General features: G+C 46.9%; 1 protein-coding gene and 1 long non-coding RNA gene across 4 annotated transcripts in view; one reads left to right on the forward strand and one right to left on the reverse strand.

Moving 5' to 3' along the window:
* The window catches only part of LOC310662829 (pyrin domain-containing protein 1-like), a 742,864-nt gene that overhangs the window by 457,339 nt on the left and 272,411 nt on the right, over window positions 1–13,114 (forward strand). The window lies entirely within an intron of this gene.
* LOC310663645 lies at window positions 9,434–11,969 on the reverse strand. 3 transcript variants are annotated; one of them, XR_014504557.1, is made up of 2 exons: window positions 11,327–11,969; window positions 9,434–9,791 (listed from the first exon to the last, which is right to left on the reverse strand). It is a non-coding gene; the product is annotated as an uncharacterized lncRNA (long non-coding RNA). The 3 variants fall into 3 exon arrangements; XR_014504558.1 differs by lacking the exon at window positions 11,327–11,969 and adding an exon at window positions 10,595–10,650; XR_014504559.1 differs by lacking the exon at window positions 11,327–11,969 and adding an exon at window positions 10,042–10,388.

Below are 13,114 nucleotides of genomic sequence, written 5' to 3' on the forward strand. Positions count from 1 at the left end.
ATGACAGTCTTTAAGATTGGGGGGACAACAACGACTTGTGGTCATCCAGACATCACTGGGCTCCCAACTCCCATCATTCCTGACCATTAGCTGGGACCACATGTTCTCCATCCCTCATGCAAGAGGTTTAGCAGAAAGCAAAACAGATGAGGTACAAGAGCAGAATAGGAGAGAACAAATAAAATGGCATTGACTTGCACTCTGTCATTAATTGTAGGCCGTGGCCTAATTTAACATGGGAGTGGCAGAAGTGTGGGAGAAAGGGGAGCTCTTAGTTGTCCGTGGGAATGAGCATTTCAGAACAGACTTCGTCTGAATGCGAGCTAGGAATGTGTCCCTTGATATCGCCAAGTGAGGGGCAACCAAACCGGCATGTTGCAGCATGGACACAAGGTGGCAACACTGAGCCATCAAGAATGCATAAGGAGGGTTTGTTGCCAAAAACACAATCTGTGAAAGTTCCACCCCTTCTGAAAACTGTAAATACAGTGGTACCTCTGGTTAAGAACTGAATTCGTTCCGGAGGTCTGTTCTTAACCTGAAACTGTTCTAAACCTGAGGTACCACTTTAGCTAATGGGGCCTCCTGCTGATGCGCGATTTATGTTCTCATCCTGAAGCAAAGTTCTTAACCTGAGGTACTATTTCTGGGTTAGCGGAGTCTGTAACCTGAAGCGTCTGTAACCCGAGGTACCACTGTAGTATGGTTAAAGAGGAAACTTTAATTTCATCTACTTAAAGATGAAACTTCAGTGGATATTATATAGTGTGCCAACCAAATCTCCACAGCGGTGCTGAGATTCTGAGGGTTCCTGTCCCTTACACCACTGTTTCCTTTGGAAATGAGGCACAGTGGTTTATTTATGATATATGGCAGGGGTCAGCAACCTAAAGCCCATGGGCCACAAGCGACCCCAAACTGAGCTGCCTGCTCAGCAAGTCCTTGCACGCTGTGCTATACTGGCACAGTGCAGCGTGGGGACTTGCTTCCACGGCATTGGAAATAGCGTCTGCGCAGACACAGACGCCGGAAATCAGCTGGAGTGAACCTTTCTGGTTAGGTAAACCTTGCTGACCCCTGATATATGGCTTATTTACACACACACACACACACACTTCTTTCTTCTTCTTCTTTGGCGATCACTTGTAGCCAAGTAAGATTGTCTTCCATAAACACTGTTTTAACAATGAGTCCGTAAGTGACTGTGGAGGCCAATTCTGGATCCACACGTCCTTCCACAGTGGGGACATTGGTTTCTGGGCGGGAGTCGATCATGGTCTGGATTTGCCAAGCGTGCCTTCGTCTTAGTATGTTTCTCTATTACATCCTGAGTTCGAGCATCTTCAAAGCCTATGACACCTTTGGTGAAGGCTGTTCTCCAACTGGAGCGCTCACAGGCCAGTGTTTCCCAGTTGTCAGTGTTTATACGACTTTTTTGAGATTTGCCTTGAGACAGTCTTAAAACCTCTTGTTGACCACCAGCATTACACTTTCCATTTTTAAGTTCGGAATAGAGTAGTCGCTTTGGAAGATGATCATCAGGCATCCGCGCAACACATAGCTGTCAACTTTCAGATTTGAAAATAAGGGATCAGCAGCCTCACCTGTCCCAGGGACAGTCTATGGTATATCTAACAATCCGGGATAGCAGCGGGAAACGGCGCTGGGAAAAGGGAATTTCCCGCAAAAAAAAGGAAGGTTGACAGCTATGGCACAACATGACCACTCCAACGAAGTTGATGTTGAAGAATCATTGCTTCAACACTGGAGATCTTTGCTTCTTCCAGTACACTGATACTAGTTCACCTGTCTTCCCAAGTGATGTGTAAAATTTTTCGGAGACACTGTTGATGGAATCTTTCGCCTGCAATGGAGCGAGTCAGAGCACTGCCATCCCAAAATGGCCTTGCTTTTCCCATAGCCACAGCCGAAACATGCTCTGAAACGTGGCTCTGGCCCTCCCTCCAGCTTGCTGATTTTTATGGACTGCAACATCATTGCAAAAGCTCCATCCTAAAACTCTCCCTTTGTCTTTCTAACTAACTGACCATGGCGGGGGGCACCCGTTTGCCCTGTGGCACAGAGCTTTGTCCCAGCTAATGGCTCCTATTTAGTAGGCCATCACCAGGCTGGCTCCTGACTTGTATTTTAACATGCTAAATTAAATGTCTGGCACCCAGGAATTCGAAGGGGAGTCCAGGCACCCCACAAACTTCAGCTGGTGTAGAATTCAGTGGCCAAGTTGCTCACCAGGGCAAGACGGTCTGAGCATATTACACTGATCTTAGTCCGACTGCACTGGCTGCCAATCAGTTTCCAGGCCCAGTTCAAAGGGCTGCTTTTGACTTACAAAGCCCTAAATGGCTCAAGACTACAATACCTCAATAACCACCTCTCCCCATATAAATTGTCTAGGATTCCACATACATCTTTTGAGGCCCTTCCTCGTGTCTCCTTCACGTGAGGTCCAGAGGGTGGCAACACGAGAACAGGGCCTTCTCTGTAGTGGCTCCCCGTCCGTGGAATGCTCTCCCCGGAGAGATTCATCTGGCACTTCATTATACAATTTTAAGCGCCATGCAAAATGATATTCCTCTTTAACCAGGCCTTGGGCTGATTAATATTCTACGGTCCTTTAAATGTTGGGGGGGGGGTTGTTTTGTTTTTCTATTTATTTGTGCTTTTGTATTTTTTTAATCTTGTGAACTGCCCTGAGATCTTCGGGTGAAAGGCAGTATATAAATTTAATAAATAATAATAATAATTGTGATCATAGCAATACAGAGCTATTGGTGCAGCTACCTTAGGAACGGTGTGTGCACCGTTCTGACCACTGAATCTCGAAAAGGATATTGTAGAGAACCTCAAAAAGGTAACTTCCTGCTGAAATCCCGTAACTTATTATACTTCAAATGTTCCTTGGTTTTTGTTTGTGTGTGTGTTTACCACTTTGGATGTGCTAAAGCAGAGCGAACAAGCACAACAATTTAATAGCACTGGGGAGGCATCACAGAACAACTCATAAAGTGAAATAGTGTGTACATGAGCCAGTAAAAATCTCCCACTAATGCACTCTTATTGCATCAATGATAAGTTACAGAGTAGACGAGGCGGGGGACCCACCAGACTGCAGGAGTCCAAAGAGTATGTTGCCTTAGGCAAACAGAGGAAACCTGGCTCAGCACACATGCTTTCAACCGCTACATGAGTTCCGGCTCAAATGAAGCCCTGGGAAGAGAGCAGCTTTGCTTATGAATACAATTAATTCAATTTATTTATCACTTCCGACAATCAAGGAAGACTTGAAATGACTTTTATTTTTTAAAAAAGGAATATGCAAAACATACCACACATAGCAAACATTATCCATTGAAGCGATACTCTGGACTCAGGCTGCTTCCGGACAAGCTATTCGTTTAGTATTCATCCTGATTTGTTTGCAGGTAGATTAGACACGAGCATCCACTTTCGTTTGTTTGCAGGAAGGTGCGATCTTGCGTCAAAGGAAGTGTCCCACACTTTCCCGTGGGTTTCCCCACCATTTTCTTGCAAAGAGTCCAGTCTTCTAAAGAAGCAGATTGGTTGCACAAGACCTCTCAAGCCCCTTTTTTAAGTGCGCCGCCTGAATATGATGGTATGTGACTGAGTCCCGTCCAGAAATAGTGATGGCCTAGAGGTGCCTTAAAAAGTATTTTGCATTTTATACAATATTGTATTTTATACAATAATCAGGATTGTAACTCCTAGGCACAAAAGTATTGCCCAAACACTTGGGAGAATTTTTAAAGAACAGTTTTTGCCTGGCACTGAAAAGTTGTCAGTGCTGGCGCCAGGCAAGCATCCCTAGGGGGAGAGCTTTCACCTACAGTATTGCATAAAAGGTTTTGATGTGGCTTCTACACTGAAATGAGAGAAATTCAACAAAACCCCAAAACAAAAACCAGACTATGAAACAACAAAAACGTTCTATTGCATTTAATTGGACTCCCTTTCAAATAAACTCGACCGGCCCCTCATTTCACGATGCCGTAAGTGAATCTGAAGAATTGGGTTGTAGTAATGGCAAACTTAGGAAGCATCGTAAAAAGCAGAGACATCACCTTGCCAACAAATGTCCGTATAGTTAAAGCCATGGTTTTCGCAGTAGTGATGTATGGAAGTGAGAGCTGGACCATAAAGAAGGCTGATCGCCGAAGAATTGATGCTTTTGAATTATGGTGCTGGAGGAGACTCTTGAGAGTCCCATGGACTGCAAGAAGATCAAACCTATCCATTCTTAAGGAAATCAGCCCTGAGTGCTCACTGGAAGGACAGATTGTGAAGCTGAGGCTCCAATACTTTGGCCACCTCATGAGAAGAGAAGACTCCCTGGAAAAGATCCTGATGCTGGGAAAGATTGAGGGCACAACTCCGATTCAGACCAGGGCCCCATCTACACTGCACGCCTTCCCCCTGAAAGAACCCTGGGAATTATAGTCTGATAACACTGCTGAGAGTTGTTAGGGGACCCCTATTCCCCTCATAGATCTACAATTCCCAGAGCAGTTGAATCATCAGTCTCTCTTCTCTTGGAACCATAGGACTGTGAGGGGAGATATCTCAGTTTAACCTGCCTTTCTGATGAGCTGTATTTACCGTATGTTTCCTTATACAAGGCCATTTCCCCCCTCCAAAATATGTAATGATTCATTCTGGTAAAAGGAAGGACCTATTTTTAGTAGACATGCAACATTCCAGCTAAGGAGCAAGGACATTTTAGTGGCTTGTTTATCTATAAAATAGTTGAGATTATTTCCTCCTTTAAAACAATACAGAATTACTTGGAAAGCCTGCGGCTCCTGGTTATGTTATTAATCAAAACTGTTTTAATATGAGAGATGTGTGTTTTAGGAAGTGGGTTTGGGGGTTTTGCCATCTTGATTTTCTGCCCGGCACACGGTCATGATCCTGCACACAGCTGGGCCCCACCACCCCCACCAGCAAACACTGTTACCAGAAAAATTGCTATAATCGCCTGTACCACCATAACTGCCACTAGCTTTCCATGAAGGTGTTAAAAATCCTGGGTCTGGGCTATACCGCTTGAGACTGTAAATGGAGTGTTTGAAATGCTTCACCTTACAAAAAAAAAATCTTTGCATGCCTTCCCCCCTGAAATCTAATTTTCTGTGTGTAGGATGTTTTCCCCTTCAAAAAGGAAGAGCGTTCCAACGCATGTAACCTCCACCTGCCGCCTTAAGGGGTACAGCCAAGCCACAAGGAATTACTACCTCAGTGAGAACTAGGCCCTTGGCAACACCAAACTGACCGTCCCCATCAACGCCCTGATCCCCAGCCTTTTTGGACCCTGGGGAACTCTTGGAAATCTAAGGAACTATCATGAGCCCCACAAAATACCCATTTTACAGGAGAAAAGCTGGCAGAGGAAGACGGAACCAAATCCACATGTTAAAGAATTGTTCCAGGAAAAGATTCTTAAAATAATAATAATAATATTTTAACAGTTTGTATTTCATGCTGCAAAATGTAAGTGCTCCTTAATACAGTAATCATTTCTCTGCCAGTCACTTGATGGCATCTGTCATGTTCCTTTCGATTTAATAATAACAATAATAATTTATTTATACTCCGCCCATCTGGCTGGGTTTCCTCACCCACTCTGGGCGGCTCCCTACCGAATATTAAAAACACAATACAGTATTAAACATTAAAAGCTTCCCTAAACAGGGCTGCCTTCAGATGTCTTTTAAAAGTAAGATAGTTGCTTATTGCCTTGACATCTGATGGGAGGGCGTTCCACAGGGCGGGTGCCACTACCGAGAAGGCCTTCTGCTTGATTTGAGGCTGGCATGGTGAAGGCCAGCTGTGGATTTTCTGCAACAACATCAAAAACCAAAACTCAAAATGAAGTTTCCCCCTCTCGCTATCCCAGCTAATTGCTAGTTTGAGCTTTGCATGGCTGCCCGCATCCAGGGATCCCCGAGTTTGACCAGTTATTTGTTGAGGCGCTTAACCAGAGTTTGTGTTTCCTTTGAAACGAGGCACGGCGGAGACTGTGGCATCTTTATGAGATATAGTTTATGTTATGCATTGAAGTTCTCACCCTGGCCACCAGGGGTATTGTGTATATAGTTTTCACTCAGGTCCACGTCAGTTAATTTAGGCGGGAAACCCTGGGTTGTTGTTGTTACAATGTTGACAGCCGGCTGCCTATAAAAGCAGGCTGGCTGAGCTGTTTGCTGTTCAGTTCAGTTCCAGCTTATAAAGAACTACTTGGAGAAATCTCTGTGCTGTCTGCTATGTCCACCCACAATTTAATAGTTTATTTACACACACATACAACCTGAGCCTACGATGGAGGGGTTCAAAGCACCAACACCCCAAGAGTCATGGCCGCAGCCTTGGCTGCAAGCAGAAATGAGGCATGTCTCTGTCTCACACGCTTCAGCCTTCTTCCTCCTCCAGCTTCTAGATTACACACCTCAATTAACCACTTTGGCCTTTCTCTTTCTAACTACTGGTGAGTTGAGGGAGGAGGGAGGACCACCCATTTGTCCCCTGGTGCTGAACCACTTCCTTTTTTACCTTCATGGGCCATTACCTCACCAGAAAGTTAGCCTGGGTATTCCAGGAATTTGCTTAGAAGTTAACACTTGCCAGATCCAAGAATTAGAAGGGGCATAAAGTCAGCACACACACCCCCAACAAAGAACAGTATAAACAAACAAGCAAATGAGAAATAGAAATTTATTTATTTGGCTTTTCAGGTTAAAATTTTACAGTCACGTATCGAACATACAGCATAAAAACAAGATTCCAAAGAACTTTCGTCCTCCCCTTTGTGGGCCTTATTGTTAATCATTTCCTCCTGCATCTTTATGATAATCCAAATCTTTTACATCTCCATTGTGTCCAAAATTCACCATTAAACTAAAGTGTTATTCCAATCCTACTAACGATTTTAACTGTTTACAGTGGTTTTTAAGGTTATAATTTCCCTTCGTTCCTTATTAAAATTTTAGTCTTCCAGATTTCTGTCTCTTCCGGTCATTTTAGTCATTTTGGCATAATCCATCGATTTGATCTGCCATTCTTCTCTGGTAGGGACTTTATCTTCTTCCCATCTCTGGACCAATAACATCCACGTAGCCGTGGTTGCAGACATAAATAGTCTTTTCTGCTCCCTTGGGATTTCTGCACCTATTGCGGTTACCAGGAAGTCTAGCAACAAACGAGAAATACGGTGGGTAAAGAATTGCCCCAGAACTGTTGTCAGGCACATCGTAATCGACTCTTATTCCTCCAAGGAGCTCAGGGCAGTACACTGTGTTCTACCCATCCACCCTCTTCATCCTCAGAACAGTCTCTGAGGTAGGCTTAGAACAGGTTTATTCCAAGTCAGACAGTTGGTCTATCTGAGTGCGTTTACCATCAACACTGACTGGCTATAGGGCATGGGTAGGCAAACTAAGGCCCGGGGGCCGGATCCGGCCCAATCGCCTTCTCAATCCGGCCCGCAGACGGTCTGGGAATTAGCATGTTTTTACATGAGTAGAATGTGTCCTTTTATTTAAAATGCACCTCTGGTTTATTTGTGGGGCCTGCCTAGTGTTTTTACATTAGTAGAATGAGTGCTTTTATTTAAAAAGCATCTCTGGGTTATTTGTGGGGCATAGGAATTCGTTCTTTTTTTCCCTTCCAAAATATAGTCCGGCCCTCCACAAGGTCTGAGGGACAGTGGACCGGCCCCCTGCTGAAAAAGTTTGCTGACCCCTGCTCTAGGGTTTCAGATGTGAGATTCCTACTCCTACCTAGAGATAGTGAGGGGGGATTATTGGGTTGTTTTTGATTTGATTATGTATTTTGTGTTTTTATATTATGATTTTATTCTATGAACCGCCCTGAGACCTGCGGCTATAGGGCGGTATAAATTTTTTAACAACAACATCCACCTGGGACCTTTTGCATGCCAAGCATATGTCTCATACCAGTGAGCTGTGCTCCTTCCCTGGGCTTGGTTCAGCCTCAGGTTTGGCACAGAGACTCGGTGGCTGACCCACGGCCATGCTATGCCTTTACCTTGCCGCTTTCTACCAGGGAAATTTTTCTAAGGTAGTCTATTTTAAAGTTTTTATGTGTTTATATGCCTATCGCACTTTTAAACTTAAAATCTATTGTTGTATATTGTTTTAAATGTTTGTTTTGCTATTGGGATTGTAGTTCCATTTTGTGTTTCTCAAGCTGGTCTCTGACCGTAATAAATTTCATTTCATTCATACCAGGGAAATCTGATCTTGACCACTGAATCAGAGCAAACATCAATTGGCTTCTCTCCAGACTGACATTTATTGCTAAAGAGCAGGTTTTCCCAGAGAAAGCAAGGGCAAAAACCACTCAGACCCCTGCTAGAAACCGGACAAGCGGAAAACTTGACTGATGCTTTCTAGCATACCCTCCAACATTTCTCCAGTGAAAATAAGGGCATCCCAACAATTATCTGATGAAAATAAAAGGTTATCTGATGAAAATAGGGGTGCCCTATTCCATACCCTCCAACAATTTGCTGATGATAATAGGGACCTCCTACCATGTCCTCCAAGGGACACGGGTGGCACTGTGGGTTAAACCACAGAGCCTAGGACTTGCCGATCAGAAGGTCAGCGGTTCGAATCCCCGCGGCGGGGTGAGCTCCCATTGCTCGGTCCCTGCTCCTGCCAACCTAGCAGTTCGAAAGCCCGTCAAAGTGCAAGTAGATAAATAGGTACCGCTCCGGCGGGAAGGTAAACGGCGTTTCCGTGCGCTGCTCTGGTTCTCCAGAAGCGGCTTAGTCATGCTGGCCACATGACCCGGAAGCTGTACGCCAGCTCTCCTGGCCAATAAAGCGAGATGAGCGCCACAACCCCAGAGTTGGTCACGACTGGACCTAATGGTCAGGGGTCCCTTTACCTTTACCCCTAAGGAAAAGCGGGACATTCCGAGATCAAATCAGAAACCGGGATGGCTTCTGTAAATCTGGGACTGTCCCTGGAAAATAGGGACACTTGGACAAGCAGGAGTGTGGACAAGCCCTGAGCTGGGCTTCAAACCCAAGTCCAGTTCTACGCTGCAACTGCTATACCAGAAAGCCCTGCCAGGTGTCTCTGCAAGGCCTCTGAGTGTTTGGGGAATGCCTTTGCACTTTTATTTATTTATTTCACAAAATTTATATGCTCTTGATTGTAAAAAGAAACCTCAGTGCAGCAGGGATTTGAACCCAGGTCTCCGAGTTTTCCCTGGAATCCTTCCCTCAAACTACAGCTACACCATTGTGGCCAGGCAGGGGTTTTATAAGGTAGAAATCTGCTCCCTTCCATCCAAGAGCAGAACAGAGAGAGAGAGAGAACCCAGGAATCCTGACTCCCCCAAACCCAGCCAAAATAATTCCAGTGCCAGATTCGAATGGAAGCAGCAGCAATGAAAGTCAAAACAACCATGCTTGCTGTTCATTTATTTTAAAAAGCGTTTTGCGGGGGGGGGGGTGGAGAGGCAGGAGGCAGGCAACATGAGCTCGAGCTTTTGTAAGTGGCCTCAGACAATGTCGCCTGGGGCTAAGTCCACCTGCCTTCCTAGCCAGGATGAGTCACTTTCACTGTCCCAGATTTTGCTTCCGATGCTCAGACACGCTGGGGAATCTCCAGAAGAGGGGCGAAGGCAGATTTCACCACCTGACGTCAAGGTCCAGTCCAGATGAAGGGATAGGCCCAGACTTGCAGTGGAAGAAGTTGGCATGTCCAGGCATCCAACTTCATTTCCTTAGCGACAGAGAGAGAGAGAGAGAGAGAGAGAGAGAGAGAGAGAGAGAGAGAGAAATCAGTCACTGGGAAGGAGAGTGTGTTTCACTGTCTAGGGCACCTAATAATTAACTCTTGGAAAGGTTGCTAGTGAGTGAACCAAGACGAATTTTAGGTCCACCCCATAACACACAGCCAAGGCCCCACGCATCAGAAACCGGAGCCCGAAACTACTTTGCAGGAACAAAATGATTAAGCGTATTCTGCTCACCCAGTAATGCTTGCAAGAACAAGGAAAAGGAAAAAGAAAGGAAGTCGTCTCGTTTAGTGCCTCTTCAACAATATTATGGATGCAGCTGGATTTATAAGGTTGTTATGTTTTGATTTGCAGCTGGAGGGGGACTGACCACGGTTGCCTTGTCATCAACAAGAGCAGTACCGGATTTACGTGTAAGCTGAACAAGCTATAGCTTAGGGCCCCACTCTCTTGGGGGCCCCAAAAAAATTTAAAGGAGAAAAAAACTGGATGTACATTTCCAAAATATAAGATAAAAAATAAATAAAATTAAACCTTCATACAGCAACAGTGTTTTGTGTTGTGTAGGCTCCTATGATGTAAGTAATGGACTCCGCCTGCTAGCCTGCTCCCTAAAATTGTATTTCAGTTCAACAATTACTTTGATAAAATACATATTTTGTTATGTGCAAATGGCTTTAGATACCTATTAGGTCCATAAATTACCATATAGCATAAATTCAACATAAAAAACAGTGACAATTTGTTGTTGACAAAGGACAGCTGAACATATAAAGGGCCCCATTACCTTCAGTAGCTGAGGGCCTCATCAAACCTAAATCCGGCCCTGAACAAGAGTGTTGCTTCGACTTTGTTATACAGTGTGTGTGTGTGTGTGTGTGTGTGTGTATCTATATATCTATATATCTACGCCTCAGGACCAGAATATTTGCTTGAACTTTGAAAGCAGGTGGGGATGGGAGCTCAAGAAAGTGGCTGGGGGCTGATAGGAGTTGTTGTTCAAAACAGCTGGACTGGGGGGCACCATATGCTGGCAAAGTCTGAGCTCCATTATCCTGGCTCTAAGGGGCAGCGGGAAAGCAAATGAAGACTGAGTAGACCGTGCAGATATAGGCTGGGTGGGCGGCCCAAGTAGAAGATACCGGAGCATCTCCTCCACCCTCCATTGTCCCCCAAAGCGAAGGGTTGCTCAAATGTCTTTTCTGGACTTGTGGCTGTTCCTGCTGGCAGGAGGGGCCAAAGGTGGTTGCAGAAGATGAGGCTTCTGGGCCTCTGACAAAAGGAGGAACAGGCAGAGATCCAACTGGTAAGGCCTCCCTCTATTGTGTGAGCGATGGGGAGCCACACCTGTTGATGCGCTGCCTGTCGAGCAGCCCTTAAAGGCGCGGGAGGCTTGCCAGGGTGGGTGAGAAGAAGGGCAGTCCAGCTGCCAAGTCTTTATTCATGCCACCTCTAAATCCTCTGTTTCTGACCTGCGTCATGTGGCAAGCTGCACCTGCTGCCCCCCCCTCCTGCACACCTGCTAAAATGTAAGAAGAACCCCCAGGGCCCATCGGCCCGTTCTCCTAGTGGCCAGTCAGGCGCCTGTGGGGAGCCCACAAACAGGGCCTAAACGCGCAGCCGCTCTTCCCACGCAACTGACATGAATGGGTGGCATGCCTGACTAAGCAGGCGCGAGATCTCCCCTACTTGGCACCTCGGTTTCCCTTCCCTCGGCCTGGCATATGGAGCCTGCGATGGGCCCACCAGACTCCGAACGCACCCCACCCGTCTCTGAGCTGGAAGGGGACCCAGTAGGCCTGGCTCCTTGCCCGGCGCTTTGCCCGCTGCTCCTCTTTCTTTCTCGAGCGTCTCCGGTTTCTTCGCAAACAGTAACCCGATGCCAGGACGTGCCAGGAGGCCTGTAGCAGGCAGGTGGCACGGCCCCGAGGCCTTCACTTTGTTTGTCCAACTCGATCAGAGCTCCCCGTTCCCCACTTCTGGAGCCCCACAGATTCTCCCCAAATGAAAGCTTTACTCCCGAGTAGGAAAAAGCTTCACAATCTCTTTCCTCACCCCACCCTGCATTCGCCTAGTTCGGTAATGTACATAATGTACACAAACACACACATAAGCAACCCGACTCTTCCTGCTATTTAGAGGGGGGAATGTCTGGCTCTTGGCACCATCCATGCCCATAAAACTGTGTCAGAATGTGGAGCATAATGCCAGTGTATTCAGGGCTGGGCGGGAAGAACAGATTTAGGGTAGCGTCCTTCCTCTCTCTCTTCTACTGCCCCCAGGGCAGAGTTCCCAGTGCCTTTACCAGTTGCTTGGCAGGCAGGAATCAAACAGGGCGAGTGTTTTGCCCCCTGCCTGGAAAAACAGCCTGGGGTGGGGGAAGCTTTGCCTGTTGGATTTCTGTCTGCTAAACATGCTGCCAGGAAAGACCTCTCAACTCTGAGCAACCAGAGAAAGTTGGTCAGGCTTGATTTGTTTGGAATCACAAGGTCATGGCAAGGATCCGCTTTAGGGACAGGAATGTGTGCGGCTGAGAGAGGAATGTGCTGCGTCAAGAAAGGAAGAATCTGAGCCGGGCCCCAGACAGTGGGACGAGCAGGCCTTGGCTCTCTGCCCCTTCCACACCCTTCCGATTTGGCCGCCTCAGCCCCGGGGGATCCTCCCTTCATCTCCGACTGCGGCGGGGAGACTGATGAGCAACATGTCCCACAGCTGCCTGGCAAGGCCCTGCTCTTTCCCTTATCCCTAATCTGCCCCCCAAAATTGGGCAGGCCTGGTGGCAGTCGCGGGCTAGGAAGACGAGCAGGTTGAACGATGCAATCCTCCCAGACAGGCCCAGTTCTTGGTTGGACTAGATGACCCCCTACCAAAGAGAGGGGGCTGTCAGAGGCAGCTGCTGTTGCCCCTCCTCAGCAGAGGGGTGGTGGTCTGGGGTCGCCCATCCCACGCCACCTGGGCCTTGGCAGCTGCCCAAATCGCCCAGCCCCATCTGCCAGAGCAGAGCCTCACTGGTTGAACCAGCAACCTACAGCCCTGTGCAAATCAGAAAAGAAAATGCCCTCCTGGCTTTTCTTTTCATTTCTCCCTCCTTCTCTTCCCAAGTGTGCAGGAAATTGGAGAGATTTCACAATCTGCCCCTCCCCTCCCTCCCTCCCTCCTCTCCCCCAGCCTAGTGTCTTAGGAGCAGGAAGCAGAAATGATGCTTCCCCCCCCCTTCCTCTTTCTGTAGGAGGTGTTTGCCCACAGAGGGGAGGGGAGGAAGGCTGGGGAATTTCAGAAGATGGGGACAACACCTTGGCTGCATATA

The sequence above is a fragment of the Podarcis tiliguerta genome (assembly GCF_965153285.1).
Source record: "Podarcis tiliguerta genome assembly, chromosome: 13".
Classification (NCBI taxonomy): Eukaryota; Metazoa; Chordata; class Lepidosauria; order Squamata; family Lacertidae; genus Podarcis; species Podarcis tiliguerta.